Genomic DNA, 15609 nt, shown 5'->3' with positions numbered 1-15609 from the left:
GGAAGCAGCACTTCGAAGATCTCCTTAAACGCGACTCTGTCTTCGACGTGAGTGTCCTCAACTCCATCCTGCAGAATGCTACCCGCCACCATCTCAGCACAACCCCAGCCCGGCATGAGGTTGAAAAGGCCATCCAACAACTGAAGAACAACAAGACCTCAGGAGCAGATGGAATCCCTGCCGAGGCACTAAAGCATGGCGGAGAAGCACTACTGGTGCGAATTCATGAACTAATTTCTCTTATTGGGAAGGAGGAGAACATGCCAGGGGATCTCAGAGATGCCGTAATTGTGACCATCTTCAAGAAAGGTGACAAGTCCGATTGCGGTAACTACAGAGGAGTTTCCCTGCTGTCTGCCACAGGGAAAGTCATCGCAAGAATCCTCCTCAATCACCTGCTCCCAGTGGCCAAAGAGCTCCTCTCAGAGTCGCAATGCGGATTCCGCCCACTAAGGGGCACAATGGACATGATCTTCACCGCATGTCAATTACAAGAGAAATGCAGGGAACAGCATCAACCACTGTACATGGCCGTCTTTGATCTCACAAAGGCCTTTGACACTGTCAACAATGAGGGATTATGGAGTGCCCTCCTCAAATTCGGCTGCCCTCAAAAATTTGTCACCATCCGCCGCCTGCTTCATGACAACATGCAAGCCGTGATCCTGACCAACGGTTCCACCACAGACCCAATTCATGTACGAATCGGGGTCAAGCAAGTCTGTGTCATCGCACCAACGCTCTTCTCGATCTTCCTTGCTGCAATGCTCCATCTCACCCTCAGTAAGCTCCCCACTGGAGTGGAGCTAATTTACAGAACAAACGGGAAACTTCAACCTCCGTCACCTCCAGTCCAGATCCAAGGTCGTCCCATCCTCTGTCGTCGAATTACAGTATGCAGATGACGCTTGTGTCTGGGCTCACTCGGAGGTCAAACTCCAAACCATCATCAACACCTTCACCGAAGCGTATGAGAGCATGGACCTTACACTAAACATCCGTAAGACAAAGGTCCTCTACCAACCTGCCCCCACCACACAGTACTGCCCCCCGATTATCAAAATCCACGACAAGGCCTTGGACGATGTGGACCACTTTCCATACCTCGGGAGCCTACTGTCAACAAGGGCAGACGTCGACGACGAAGTCCAACTCCGTCTTCAGTGTGCCAGTGCAGTCTTCGGTCGCCTGAGGAAGAGAATGTTTGAAGACCAGGACCGCAAACCCGGCACTAAGCTCATGGTCTACAGAGCAGCAGTGATACCCGCCCTGCTGTATGCCTCAGAGACATGGACCATGTACAGCAGGCACCTCAAAGCACTGGAGAGGTACCACCAATGCTGCCTCCGCAAGATCCTGCAAATCCATTGGCAGGATAGGCGCACCAACGTCAGTGTTCTCGCTCAGGCCAACATCCCCAGCATCGAAGCTTTGACCACGCTCGATCAGCTCCGATGGACGGGTCACATTGTCCGCATGCCCGATACGAGACTCCCAAAACAAGTGCTCCACTCAGAGCTCCGGCATGGCAAGAGACCCCCAGGTGGGCAGAGGAAATGCTTCAAGGACACCCTCAAAGCCTCCTTGAAAAAGTGTAACATCCCCACCTGGGAATCCTGGCCCAAGACCACACAAAGTGGAAGAGAAGCATCCGGGAAGGCGCCGAACACCTCGAGTCTCTTCGCCAAGAGCAAGCGGAAGCCAAGCGCAGGCAGCGGAAGGAGCGCACGTCAACCCAAGCACCCCACCCACCCGTCCCTTCAACCACCGTCTGCCCCACCTGTGACAAAGACTGTAGGTCCCGCACTGGACTCATCAGTCACCTGAGAACTCATTTTTAATGTGGAAGCAAGTCATCCTCGGTTCCGAGGGACTGCCTAAGAAGAAGGAGGAGGAGCAGAGTGGAAACATTGTCGTAGAGGGGATTCTATAATTAGAAGGATAGATAGTTGTTTTTACAGTCAGGATCGAGAGTCCCGAAGGGTGTATTGCCTTTCTGTTGTCAGGGTAAGGGACATCTTAAAATGGCTGGAAATGAATCTGGACACCAAATCCAGGGACCACTTACATTGTGACACCAAATCCAGGGGCCACTTACACTGAGACTATAAACGGAAATCAGAGAGCCTCAGTATGGAGAATGGTCATGGTGGTGAAAAGTGCTCTAGTGAGGGCGAAAGGCGGGTAATAGATGAAGGTATGACGGTGGAATCAGAAGGTGACAGGTTATTTTCAGAAGCACTTTTCAGGCAGGCTGATGATTGGATGTAACCAGCCCAACACCTGGATCCGCCTGTTCTTGTCCCCAAATCCCAAAGTCTAATGTTCCTGATGTATTTTTCTGTGAGAAATGTAGAGATGTGAAAGAAGGGAAAAAATCAGGCTCCAGCCGGAAAGAATGTTCCTTGAATGAACAATTCATGAGGCTGTTTTGTGACTCGTCTGTGTGAGGTTAAAAAACATGAAATGAAAAAAGGTGCGTCCAGTGACACCTGTGTTGTTAATAGTGGTTTCGAACCCTAATCACTAACGCCTAAGTCTAACCTCCAATTGACTACCCCCAACCACTCGCCCCAATCCTAACCAATAACCAGTAGCCCCAACCACTAACCCCAATCCTAACCAATAACCACTACCCCCAACCACTCACCCCAATCCTAACCAATAACCACTAACACCAACCACTAACCCCATTCCTAACCAATAACCACTACCCCCAACCACTCGCCCCAATCCTAACCAATAACCAGTAGCCCCAACCACTAACCCCATTCCTAACCAATAACCACTAATTCCAATCACTAACCCCAATCCTAACCAATAACCACTGGCCCCAGCCACTAACCCCAATCCTAACCAATAACCACTGGCCCCAAACACTAACCCCAATCCTAACCAATAACCACTGGCCCCAAACACTAACCCCAATCCTAACCAATAACCACTAACCCCAACCACTAACCCCAATCCTAACCAATAACCACTGGCCCCAACCACTAACCCCAATCCTAACCAATAACCACTAACTCCAACCACTAACCCCAATCCTAACCAATACCCACTAACCCCAATCCTAACCAATAACCACTGGCCCCAACCACTAACCCCAATCCTAACCAATAACCACTAACCCCAATCCTAACCAATAACCACTAACCCCAACCACTAACCCCAATCCTAACCACTAACCCCAATCCTAACCAATAACCACTACCCCAACCACTAACCCCAATCCTAACCAATAACGACTAACCCCAACCACTAACCCCAATCCTAACCAATAACCACTACCCCCAACCACTAACCCCAATCCTAACCAATAACCACTAACCCCAATCCTAATCAATAACCAAGAGCCACAACCATTAACCCCTAAGCCTACACCCTAACCCCAGCCCCTAACAAAGGATCATTGGCGGAGCTAAAGACCTGATAATGGAAGTATTTGACATAATTATCTCGATGAAAGAAATAGTGCAAGGTATGTTAGTAACAAGAGATTAAATCAACTAGACCATCAAGCTCAGAAATTACTACTACAAAGATCAGAACCTTTCAAAGGTTATCACGTGCAGTCCGTGTGGAGGAGTTTTACTGAATCGAATCCACAAAGGGTTAAATGATACAGATAATAGATTTCAAAACTTATGCAAGATAGTTCTATAAAGGAATTGCAGCTGAGTGTGCTCTTTTGTGTTAACAAATAAACTAGCTTAACTTAAAACATTAAAGGAAACTTAATAATTAAATTAACATTTCATTACCTGTGGTGATAAGCACTCCAGTCCCTGCGGTGTGTAGATGAGTTTACTCTTTTGTAGGGACCATAACCAAATAAACTGTAACTTAAAAAACCATTAAATGAAACTGAACAAATTAAATTAAAATTTCGTTGGCTGGGGTGATGATGCACTCCAGTCCCCGCAGCGCCCACCAGTCGCGGAAGGCCTCGAGCCTGCCGGCGGACACCGCGAGTTCCATCTCCAGGGCCACCGGAAGAGAGGCAGGCAGTCGGGCCGAACGACCCCCTCGACCGCCCGCTGCCTGGACCAGTTGATGGCAGTTGAGTGTAAGTGAGACACTACAGTTCAGTCTATGACACCCACAAGTTGTGTACTCAAACTGCGCAAGCTTGGGGTTTGATGTGGTAGAAGGCGAACGAGATGAGAACGGAAATAATCTAGAGTAAGAAAAGGCCCAAAAGTTAAACAGTCTGGAACAGAACATCAATTCGTCTTCTCTTATCATGGAGAAATCAAATATTTGACACACTGTGTGTTTGAAACAAAGCTTATTTATTCACTGAAATAACAACAGAAAATGCTGGAAATACTCAGCAGGCCAGGCAGCATCCGTGGAGAGAGAAACAGGGTTAACGTTTCAGACAAAGAGCCTTGTGTCCAATGCGGGGAATAAAGGCCCACAGCCTCCCCTGGCCCCGGGCCCTGAACAAGGGAAGAAGTTCTGCTCTTCTCTTCGACGCGATCTCCGTTTGGCTCTTCAACCTTGTTCTCGTCTAGCTTCTAATCTCTTTTACTTCTTTTGTTTCTTTTATTCTTTTGTCCGATCGCAGCCCTGCCTTCGATCTAGTTCCTTTTCTTTCCAGTTTTGAAGAAGGGTCCAAACTGAAACGTCAACTCAAATTTCTCTCCACGGATGTTGCCTGACCTGCTGAGTTTTTCCAGCATTTTCTGTTGTTATTTCGGATTTCCAACACCTGCAGTATTTTGCTATCGTACTAGTGTTTGGTTCACTGCCACACCTCTTCTAGGAATGCCTACCTTGAAGAAGTTCTGCTCTTCTCTTCGACGGGATCTCCGTTTGGCTCTTCAACCTTGTTCTCGTCTAGCTTCTAATCTCTTTTACTTCTTTTGTTTCTTTTATTCTTGATAGCAGCCCTGCCTTCGATCTAGTTTCTTTTCTTTCCAGTTTCGAAGAAGGGTCCAACCCGAAACGTCAACTCAAATTTCTCTCCACGGATGTTGCCTGACCTGCTGAGTTTTTCCAGCATTTTCTGTTGTTATTTCGGATTTCCAACATCTGCAGTATTTTGCTAAGGGACTGGAGAAACTCGCTGCCCTGCGGATCAGACAATCAGCCGGCGCTAGTCCCGCCCCTCGGGCTCCCCGATTGGTTGGAGGACCCGCCGCCGGCTCGCTCCTCCAGCCCCGCCCACTGGGTGCCGCAAGTCCCGCCCCTCAAGCTCCCCGATTGGTTGGAGGGCCCGCCGCCGGCTAGCTCCTCCAGCCCCGCCCACTGGGTGCCACAAGCCCCGCCCCTCGGGCTCCCCGATTGGTTGGAAGGACCCGCCGCCGGCTCGCTCCTCCAGCCCCGCCCACTGGGTGCCACTAGTCCCGCCCCTCGGGCTCCCCAATTGGTTGGAGGACCCGCCGCCGGCTCGCTCCTCCAGTCCCGCCCCGCTCGCTCCCTATTGGTGGGAAGCTGCCGTCAATCAGGCCGCGGGCCCGGGTGACGTGTCCCGAGGAGATCACGCAACCGTCCAACTGCCGCCGCTCGGTCCGGGGCCTCGCGGACTCTGAGGTTTTCCTGTTTCTCTCTTTATTCTCTCCTGATCCACCCCGCGCCATTCTCCACCCAATCGTAGCGGAGAAAACTCACTTCGCGTCACCGATCGCGACTCTGGAACCGACACCGAGGCCTTTCCCCGGAATGACCCCGCGCCGACTCCGTCCGGCAGGATCCGAGTGCGCAGGCGCAGCTCCGAGTGGGGGAGGGGGTTTGGTCGCCTCTGGGCATGCGCGGTTGTTGCCCTTGGTGACCGGGAGGGGTCGCTGTGCCGAACTCGGCCCAAACCGCCGTCCCGTGTGCGCATGCGCAGACTGTCCGCTGTCAATCAACCAACCGCCAGAAGAGGGTGCTGGTGAGACCAGTGAAGAAAGAAAGACTTGCATTTCTATAGCGCCTTTCACCACCACCGGACGTCCCAAAGTACTTTACAGCCAATGAAGTACTTTTGCAGTGTAGTCACTGTTGTAATGTAGGAAATGCGGCAGTCAGTTAGCGCACAGCAAGCTCCCACAAACAGCAATGTGATAATGACCAGATAATCTATCATTTTTTTATGTTGATTGAGGGATAAACATTGGCTCGGACACTGGGGATAATTCCCCTGCTCTTTCCCACATTACAACAGTGACTACTTCATTGTAGTACTTCATTGGCTGTAAAGCACTTTAGGATATCTGGTGGCACTATATAAATGCAAGTCTTTCTTTCCTGAAATAATGCCATGGGATCTTTTACATCCACCTGAGAGAGCAAACAGGGCCTCAATTTAACATCTCATCCGAAAGACGGCACCTCCGACAGTGCCGCACTCCCTCAGCACTGCACTGGAGTGTCAGCCTGGATTTTTGTGCTCAAGTCTTTGGAGTGGGACTATGAACCCACAACTTTCTGACTCAGAGGCGAGAGTGCTGCCCACTGAGCCACTGGCTGACACTAAAGAGCAAGCAGTTCTGACAAATGGTCATCGACCTGATACGTTAACTCTGTTTCTCTCTCCACAGATGCTGCCTGACCTGCTGAGCATTTCCAGCATTTTCTGTTTTTATTAAAGAAACGAGGGAGTGATTGCTGACGGGAAGAATGTTGGGCCGTCCTGCGCATGCGCACCTCCCTGGCGGCTGAGGCGAAACACCGACTCGCCCCCACCTGAGCCACGCACGCATACCAGATGTTGCGGCTCCGCATGCACGCCCAATGTTCCAACCGCGGGGTTTTGTGTGCTGAGCATGCGTGTTGCGGACCGATCGGGACGGGCGATTGCAGAGCAGGAGGGAGAGCGCGGGGGCCATGAGCACATGCGCGGGACTCGGAGTCAACAGAGTGCTTGCCATGGAGGGAGTGCAGCAAAGATTCACCAGGCTGATACCTGGAATGGCAGGAATGACGTATGAGGAGAGATTGTGTCGATTGGGCTTATACTCACTGGAGTTTAGAAGATTGAGAGGGGATCTCATTGAAACCTATAACATTCTGTCAGGTCTAGACAGACTAGATGCAGGAAGGATGTTTCTGATGGCCGGGGAGTCCAGAACCAGGGGTCATAGTCTAAGGATAAGGGGTAAGCCATTTAGGACTGAAATGAGGAGGAATTTCTTCACCCAAGAGAGTGGTGAACCTGTGGAATTCTCTGCCACAGAGGGCGGTGGAGGCTAGTTCATTAAATATATTCAAGAAAGAGTTGGATATATTTCTTGAGGCTAAAGGGATCAAGAGATATGGGGAAAAGGCAGGGACAGGGTACTGAATTTGGATGATCAGCCATGATCACATTGAATGGCGGAGCAGGCTCGAAGGGCCGAATGGCCTACTCCTGCTCCTATCTTCTATGTTTCTATGCTTTCTGGAGCGTGGGGGCTTCTGGGTATTACAGCCGCCATTACTGCTGATCCTTTCAACCAACCTGTGGAGCAGCTGGGGCCTGAAAATCAGCTTCACTGCCCCTAGGTTCGGAAAGGGGAAAATTAAACAACAGCTTGCCTCTGATCCTTTTCTGATCTCAATTTACAGGGTTATAGAAGTGGAGCAGTTACAGGTGGGAAGCTCAGACCAAACATCACGTCAAGATCTGACAGAGTCGCTGGATTCATCAGGACCTGAATATCATCGGCCTTTGCACATGGAAGGAGAAAGCAGGGATCGCAACGCAGACAAACCGCACACGTGTTCAGTGTGTGGACGCGGATTCAGCCGATCGCCTGACCTGGTGAGACACGTGCACCGTCACACCGGGGAGAAACCGGGTAAAGGTGGGAACGGTGGGAAGGGCTTCAGTTCCCCGTCTGCATTGAAAGTTCAACGGTGCAGTCACACCAGGGACAGTCCGTTCACCTGCTCCGTGTGTGGAATGGGATTTGTTTGTTCAACCCACCTGCAAACACACCAGGGAGTTCACACTGGGGAGAGACCATTTCAATGTCCTGACTGTGGGAAGAGCTTTAAAAGCCCCAGGGAACTAAAGCAACACCAACTTGTCCACACTGATGAGAGACCACTTCAATGTTCTGACTGTGGGAAGAGCTTTAAAAGCGCTCAGTATCTGAAGGGACACCGGCTTGTTCACACTGATGAGAGACCATTTCAATGTTCTGACTGTGGGAAGAGCTTTAAAAGCCCCAGGGAACTAAAGCAACACCAACTTCTCCACACTGATGAGAGACCATTTCAATGTTCTGACTGTGGGAAGAGCTTTAAAAGCCCCAGGGAACTAAAGCAACACCAACTTGTCCACACTGATGAGAGACCCTTTAAATGTTCTGACTGTGGGAAGAGCTTTAAAAGCCCCGGGGAACTAAAGCAACACCAACTTGTCCACACTGATGAGAGACCCTTTAAATGTTCTGACTGTGGGAAGAGCTTTAAAAGCCCCAGGGAACTAAAGCAACACCAACTTGTCCACACTGATGAGAGACCCTTTAAATGTTCTGACTGTGGGAAGAGCTTTAAAAGCCCCCAGGAGCTGAAGGGACACTGGCTCCTACACACTGGGGAGAGGCCGTTCACCTGCTCTGTGTGTGGGAAGGGATTCACTCAGTCATCCAACCTGCTGACACATCAGCGAGTTCACACTGACGAGAGGCCCTTTAAATGTTCTGACTGTGGGAAGAGCTTTAAAAGCTCTGGGGAGCTGAAGGGACACCAGCGAGTTCACACTGGGGAGAGACTCTTTCAATGTTCTGAGTGTGGGAAGAGTTTTAAAAGCTCCTGGGAGCTCAAGAGACACCGACACCTACACACTGGGGAGAGGCCGTTCACCTGCTCCGTGTGTGGGAAGGCATTCACTCAGTTACACAACCTGCTGGCACATCAGCGAGTTCACACTGGGGAGAAACCGTTCACCTGCTCCGTGTGTGGAAAGGGATTCATTCAGTCATCCAACCTGCTGGCACATCAGCGAGTTCACACTGGGGAGAGAGCGTTCACCTGCTCCGTGTGTGGAAAGGGATCCATTCAGTCATCCAACCTGCTGACACACCAGCGACTTCACACTGATCATAGAATCTAACAGCACAGAAGGAGGTGATTCAGCCCATCGTGTCTGTACCCATCGTGTCTTTGAAAGAGCTGTCCAATTTAGTCCCAAACCCCAGCTTTATCCCCAGAACTCTGCAAACTAGTCCTCTTCAAGGACTCATCCAATTACTGTTGGAAAGTTCCTGTGGAACCTGATTCCAGCATCCTTTCAGATGGTGTGTTCCAGATCTTCTTAACCCTCTGTATGAAAACAATTCTCCTCATTTCACCTCTAGTTCTTTTAGTAACTATTTTAAATCTGTGACCTTTGGTTACCGACCCACTTGCCAGAGTGAACAGTTTCTCTCTACTTGCTCGATCAAAACCCCTCATCATTTTGAACACCTCTATTAGGTCTCCTCTTAACCTTCTCTGCTCTAAGGGGAACAATCCCAGCTTCTCCAGTCTCGCCACATAACTGAAGTCCCTCATCCCTGGTACCATCCTGGTCAACCTCCTCTGTACCCTCTCCAAGGCCTTGACATCCTTCCTAAAGTGTGGTGCCCAGAACTGTACACAAGACTCCAGCTGAGGCCAAAACCCTGCAGCTGTACAAAACCCTGGTTAGACCACACCTGGAGCACTGTGAGCAGTTCTGGGCACCACACCTTAGGAAGGATATATTGGCCTTGGAGGGAGTGCAGCATAGGTTTACCAGAATGATACCTGGACTTCAAGGGTTAAGTTACGAGGAGAGATTACACAAATTAGGGTTCTATTCCCTGGAATTTAGAAAGTTAAGGGGTCATCTGATCAAAGTTTTCAGGATATTAAGGGGAACAGATAGGGTAGATAGAGAGAAACTATTTCCGCTGGTTGGGGATTCTAGGACTGGGGGCATAGTCTAAAAATTAGAGCCAGACCTTTCAGGAGTGAAATTAGGAAACACTTCTACACACAAAGGGTGGTAGAGGTTTCGAACTCTCTTCCGCAAACAGCAATTGATGCTCGATCAATTGTTAATTTTAAATCTGAGATTGACAGGTTTTTGTTACCCAAAGGTATTAAGGGATATGGGCCAAAGGCGGGTGTATGGAGTTAGGTCACAGATCAGCCATGATCTCGTTGAATGGCGGAACAGGCTCGAGGGGCTGAATGGGCTCCTCCTGTCTTATGTTCCTAACTAGTGATTTGTAAAGGTTTAGTGTAACTTCCTTGTTTTTGTATTCAATGGTGTGGAGATGCCGGAGTTGGACTGGGGTGGACAAATGTAAGAAGTCACACAACACCAGGTTATAGTCCAACAGTTTTATTTGAAATCACAAGCTTTCGGAGCGCTGCTCCTTCGTCAGGTGAAGTGGAGAGATGCATAAAGACACAGCTTATATAGTCAGAGAATAATGCCAGATGATTACAGGTAATCTTTCTAACTGCCATTTATCACACCTCAGCAGAGAGATAATCACAGCGATCAAAGGTGAGAATGGTGTCCCAACAGGTTAGTCAGGAAAACATTACATCAAAGAACAATGAGGTGGGGTCACAAGGGGTCAAATGTTGCAGATGCTGAGGTCTGTATGAAAAACAAAAAACAGACAAAGAAACATTTTTTTTTGCTGGAAATCACAGCAGGTCCGGACGGCTGCATCTGTGTAGAGAGAACAAGCCAACGACGACTCGACTCTGGGTGACACTACGTCAGGTGGGGTTACATGTAGCGTGACATGAACCCAAGATCGCAGTTGAGGCCGACCTCATGAGTGCGGAACTTGGCTATCAGTTTCTGCTCGACGATTTTGCGTTGTCGTGTGTCTCGAATGCCGCCTTGGAGAATGCTTACCTGAAGATCGGAGGCTTAATGTCCTTGACTGCTAAAGTGTTCCCCGACTGGGAGGGAACGCTCCTGCCTGGCGATTGCTGCGCGGTGTCCATTCATCCGTTGTCGCAGTGTCTGCATGGTCTCGCCGATATACCATGCTCCGGGGCATCCTTTCCTGCAACGTATGAGGATGGTACATCGGCGAGACCATGCAGATACTGCATTCTGAAGGGGGAGGGGGATCAGCCAGTTGTCGTGGTACATGTAGGTACCAACGATGTAGGTAAAAAGAGGGAGGAGGTCCTACAAGCTGAATTTAGGGAGTTAGGAGCTAAATTGAAAAGTAGGACCTCAAAGGTAGTAATCTCTGGATTGCTACCAGTGCCACGAGCTAATAAGTTTAGAGAGAGTAAGATAGATAAGCTAAATACGTGGCTTGAGCAGTGGTGCAAGGGAGAGGGATTTAAATTCTTGAGGCATTGGAACCAGTTCTTGGGGAGGAGTGACCTGTACCAAGGGGACGGTCTACACCTGAACTGTGAGGGAGCCGATGTCCTCGGGGTAATATTTTCTAGGGCGGTTCGGGAGGATTTAAACTAATTTGGCAGGGGGATGGGAACCTAGGTAGTGGAAAAGAGGGAAGTCATATGAAGTCAGAAATAGATGGTAGAAAGGTGAGAAGCAATAAGCAAAGGAGAGAAACACAAAGGGCCAAACTAATTCATAATGAGAGTGTGAAAAAAGCAAGCCTGAAGGCTTTGTATCTTAAGAACAAGGTGGATGAATTAGTTGTGGAAATAGAGGTAAACAAGTATGATTTGATTGGGATTACAGAAACGTGGCTGCAGGGTGGGCAAGGCTGGGAACTTAACATCCAGGGATATACAATATTTAGGAAGGATCGGCAAAAAGGTAGGGGAGGTGGGGTAGCATTGCTGGTAAAGGAGGGGATTAATGCAATGGAAAGGAAGGATATTAACTCGGATGAAACGGAATCTGTATGGGTAGAAATGAGAAATAGCAAGGGGAGGAAAACGTTAGTGGGTGTGATATATAGGCCTCCAAATAGTAATATGGAGGTGAGGGAAGGCATAAACAGGGAAATTAGAGAAGCGTGCGATAAGAGCACAGCTGTCATCATGGGTGACTTTAATTTACATATTGATTGGACTACCCAAATTAGTAAAAATTCTGAGGAGGAGGAATTCCTGGAATGTTTTCGGGACGGTTATCTGGACCAATATGTCGAGGAGCCGACTCGAGATCAGGCCATTTTAGACTGGGTATTGTGCAATGAGAAGGGACTTATCAGCAATCTTCTTGTACGAGGCCCCTTGGGTCAGAGCGATCATAATATGATCGAGCTCTCAGTCGAGATGGAGAGTGAGGAAATTGAATCAGAGACTAAGGTCCAGAACTTAAATAAAGGGAATTACGAGGGTATGAGACGGGAATTGGGTAAGATTGATTGGGTGGTGTTTCTGGGGGGATTGACAGTGGAGAGACAATGGCAAGCATTCAAAGATAGAATGGAAGAATTCCAGAACATGTTTATACCGGTTTGGCATAAAAATAAACCTAAAAAGGTGACTCAACCGTGGATAACGAGGGAAATTAGGGACAGCATAAAATCAAAAAAAGGGCATATCAACTGGCAAAAAAAAGCACCAGACCGGAAGATTGGGGGCAGTACAGGATACAGCAAAAGAGGACAAAGGGATTAATCAGGAAGGGGAAAATAGAATACGAAAGTAAACTTGCAGCAAACATAAAGACAGACTGCAAAAGCTTTTATCGGTATATCAGGAGGAAAAGACTGGTAAAATCCCAAGTCGGTCCCTTGCAGTCCGATTCGGGAGAATATATAATGGAGAATAAGGAAATGGCAGACCAATTAAACTCATACTTTGGTTCTGTATTCACAAAGGAGGACACAAATAACCTCCCAGGAATATCGGCAAACATAGGGACTAATGAGAGGGAGGAGCTGACAGAAATTAGTATCTCTAGGGATATGGTGTTGGGTAAGTTGAGGGGACTGAAGGCCGACAAATCCCCGGGGCCTGATAAACTACATCCTAGGGTACTTAAGGAGGTGGCCCTGGAGATAGCAGATGCTCTAAGGATCATCTTCCGGAACTCCATTGACTCGGGAACAGTACCCGTGGATTGGAGGGCAGCTAATGTTACCCCAATATTTAAAAAGGGGGGTAGAGAGAAAGCAGGGAATTATAGACCAGTAAGCCTTACATCGGTTGTGGGCAAAATGCTAGAGTCCATTATTAAGGATAAAATAGCGGAGCACTTGACAAAGGGGGAAAGGATCGGACAGAGTCAACATGGATTTACAAAGGGTAAATCGTGTTTGACTAATCTGCTGGAATTTTTTGAGGAAGTAACTGGTAAAATAGATGGGGGAGAGCCAGTGGATGTGGTGTACCTTGACTTCCAGAAAGCCTTCGATAAGGTTCCACACAAAAGATTATCATGCAAAATTAAGGCTCATGGGATTGGGGGCAAAGTATTAACGTGGATAGAGAACTGGCTGGCGGATAGAAAACAGAGAGTTGGAATAAACGGCTCGTTTTCGGAGTGGCAGGCAGTGACCAGCGGGGTGCCGCAAGGATCTGTCCTGGGACCCCAGCTGTTCACAACATATATAAATGATCTGGATCAGGGAATTGGATGCAATATTTCCAAATTCGCTGACGACACTAAACTAGGAGGAGGGGTGGGCTCTGATGAGGATGTCAGGAGGCTACAGTGCGATTTGGACAGGTTGGGGGAATGGGCGGATACGTGGCAGATGCACTATAATGTGGATAAATGCGAGGTTATCCACTTTGGGGGTAAAAACAGGAGGGTAGATTATTATCTAAATGGCAATAGATTGGGAGATGGGGAAGTGCAGAGGGACCTGGGTGTTCTTGTGCACCAGTCACTGAAGGAGAGCATGCAGGTGCAACAGGCGATTAAGAAGGCAAATGGTATGTTGGCCTTCATATCAAGGGGGTTCGAGTATAGGAATAGGGATACCTTACTACAGCTGTACAAGGTGCTGGTGAGACCGCATCTGGAGTATTGTGTACAGTTTTGGTCGCCCCATCTGCGGAAGGATGTTCTTGCCATGGAAAGAGTGCAACGGCGATTCACCAGGCTGATACCTGGAATGGCGGGAATGACCTACGAAGAGAGATTAAATAGTTTGGGCTTGTACTCACTGGAGTTTAGAAGATTGAGAGGGGATCTCATCGAAACATATAAAATTATGGCAGGCCTGGACAGGCTGAATTCAGAGAGAATGTTTCCAATGGCCGGGGAGCACAGAACCAGGGGCCACAGTCTAAAAATAGCGGGCAAATCATTTAAAACAGAGATGAGGAAGAATTTCTTCACTCAAAGAGTGGTGAGCCTGTGGAATTCCCTGCCACAGAGGGCTGTGAAGGCTAATTCAATAAATATTTTCAAGAGAGAATTGGATATATTTCTGAAGGCTAAGGGGATTAAGGGTTACGGAGAAAAGGCGGGGACGGGGTACTGAACTGGTAAGATCAGCTATGATCTCAGACGAAGATCAGCCATGATCTCATTGAATGGCGGAGCAGGCTCGAAGGGCCGAATGGCCTACTCCTGTTCCTATCTCTATGTTTCTATGTTTCTATATAAGCTGTGTCTTTATGCATCTCTCCACTTCACCTGACGAAGGAGCAGCGCTCCGAAAGCTTGTGATTTGAAATAAAACTGTTGGACTATAACCTGGTGTTGTGTGACTTCTTACATTTGTACTCAATGGCACTATTTAAAAAGCCAAGTATCCCATACGCTTTCTGAACCGCCTCACCAACTTGCCGTGGCACTTTCAAAGACTTGTGAATATGGACCCGCAGGTCCCTCTGCTCTTGCACCCCCTCAAAATAGCCCCATTTAGATTATACGGCCTCTCCCTGTTGTTTCTCCCAAAGTGCATCACTTCACACTTATCCTCATTTAATTTCATCTGCCTTGTGTCTGCTCATTTCACAGTCTGTCTCTGTCCTCCTGAAGTCTGCTACTACTATGCTCACTATTTACTACGTTGCCAAGTTTTGTATCATCCGTAAACTTTGAAATTGTTCACCTATACCCAAGTCCAGGTCATTTATATATAACAAGAAAATCAATGGTCCTAATTCCGACCCCTGGGGGAGCCCACTGCATACTTCCCTCCAGTCAGAAAAACATCCCTCAGCACTGCTCACTGCCTCCTCTCCCTTAGCCAATTATATACCCAAATTACCATCAGCCCTTTAATTCCCTGTGCTTTTATTTTCAGAGTAAGCCTCTTATGTGGTATTTTATCAAATGCCTTTTGAAAGTCCATATATACACCATCTGCTGCACTACGTTCATCAACCCTCTGTTACTTCATCAGAGAACTCAATCAGGTTAATCAGACACGATTTACTTTTAACAAATCCATACTGGCTGCCCCTTATTAATCCATGCTTCTCCAAGTGAGAATTAATTTTGTCCTTGACAATGGTCTCTAGTCGTTCACCCACCACTGTAGGGGTCGCAAAATCCCCATAGCCCCCGAAGATCGGGAAATATGAATCCACATCGTGGACGAAGACTTGTGTGATTTAAATTGTCTCTGGGTTGGACAATGTTTTAAAACATACCCAGAACCGCAAAAGGCTGCGTTAAAAAGCTCGTAAGCTAGGCAGCACTTGGACACTGGAATCAAAGAACTTTGTGAAAATCGCACACTTTAAGATTGTACATACATTTTATTAAAAGATGTACTCTTGAGTTTTGGACTGTTTAAATTG

The 15609-nt window shown here is 48.2% G+C and overlaps 1 protein-coding gene and 1 pseudogene across 2 annotated transcripts in view; one reads left to right on the top strand and one right to left on the bottom strand.

The window, feature by feature from the left end:
- Positions 1–5690, bottom strand: part of LOC147093397 (uncharacterized) — a 91803-nt gene extending 86113 nt beyond the window's left edge. Inside the window, exons 1-2 of one of the 2 annotated variants that reach the window (XM_085974307.1) lie at positions 5620–5690; positions 3765–4180 (exon numbers count right to left, since the gene is read on the bottom strand). The gene's annotated coding sequence lies outside the window, so the exon portion shown is untranslated. Of the gene's footprint in view, positions 1–3764; positions 4181–4781; positions 5203–5619 lie in introns of those variants that run through there. The other variant, XM_085974306.1, reaches the window with a different exon arrangement.
- Positions 2141–15609, top strand: part of LOC147093395 (uncharacterized) — a 74046-nt pseudogene continuing 60577 nt past the window's right edge.

The sequence above is a fragment of the Somniosus microcephalus genome, unplaced genomic scaffold, assembly GCF_052327205.1.
Source record: "Somniosus microcephalus isolate GS21.2 unplaced genomic scaffold, FLI_Smic_1.0 unresolved_chr1, whole genome shotgun sequence".
Lineage (NCBI taxonomy): Eukaryota > Metazoa > Chordata > Chondrichthyes > Squaliformes > Somniosidae > Somniosus > Somniosus microcephalus.
Note: the sequence above shows the minus strand (reverse complement) of the source record. Positions and strands in the feature narration are given on the sequence as shown.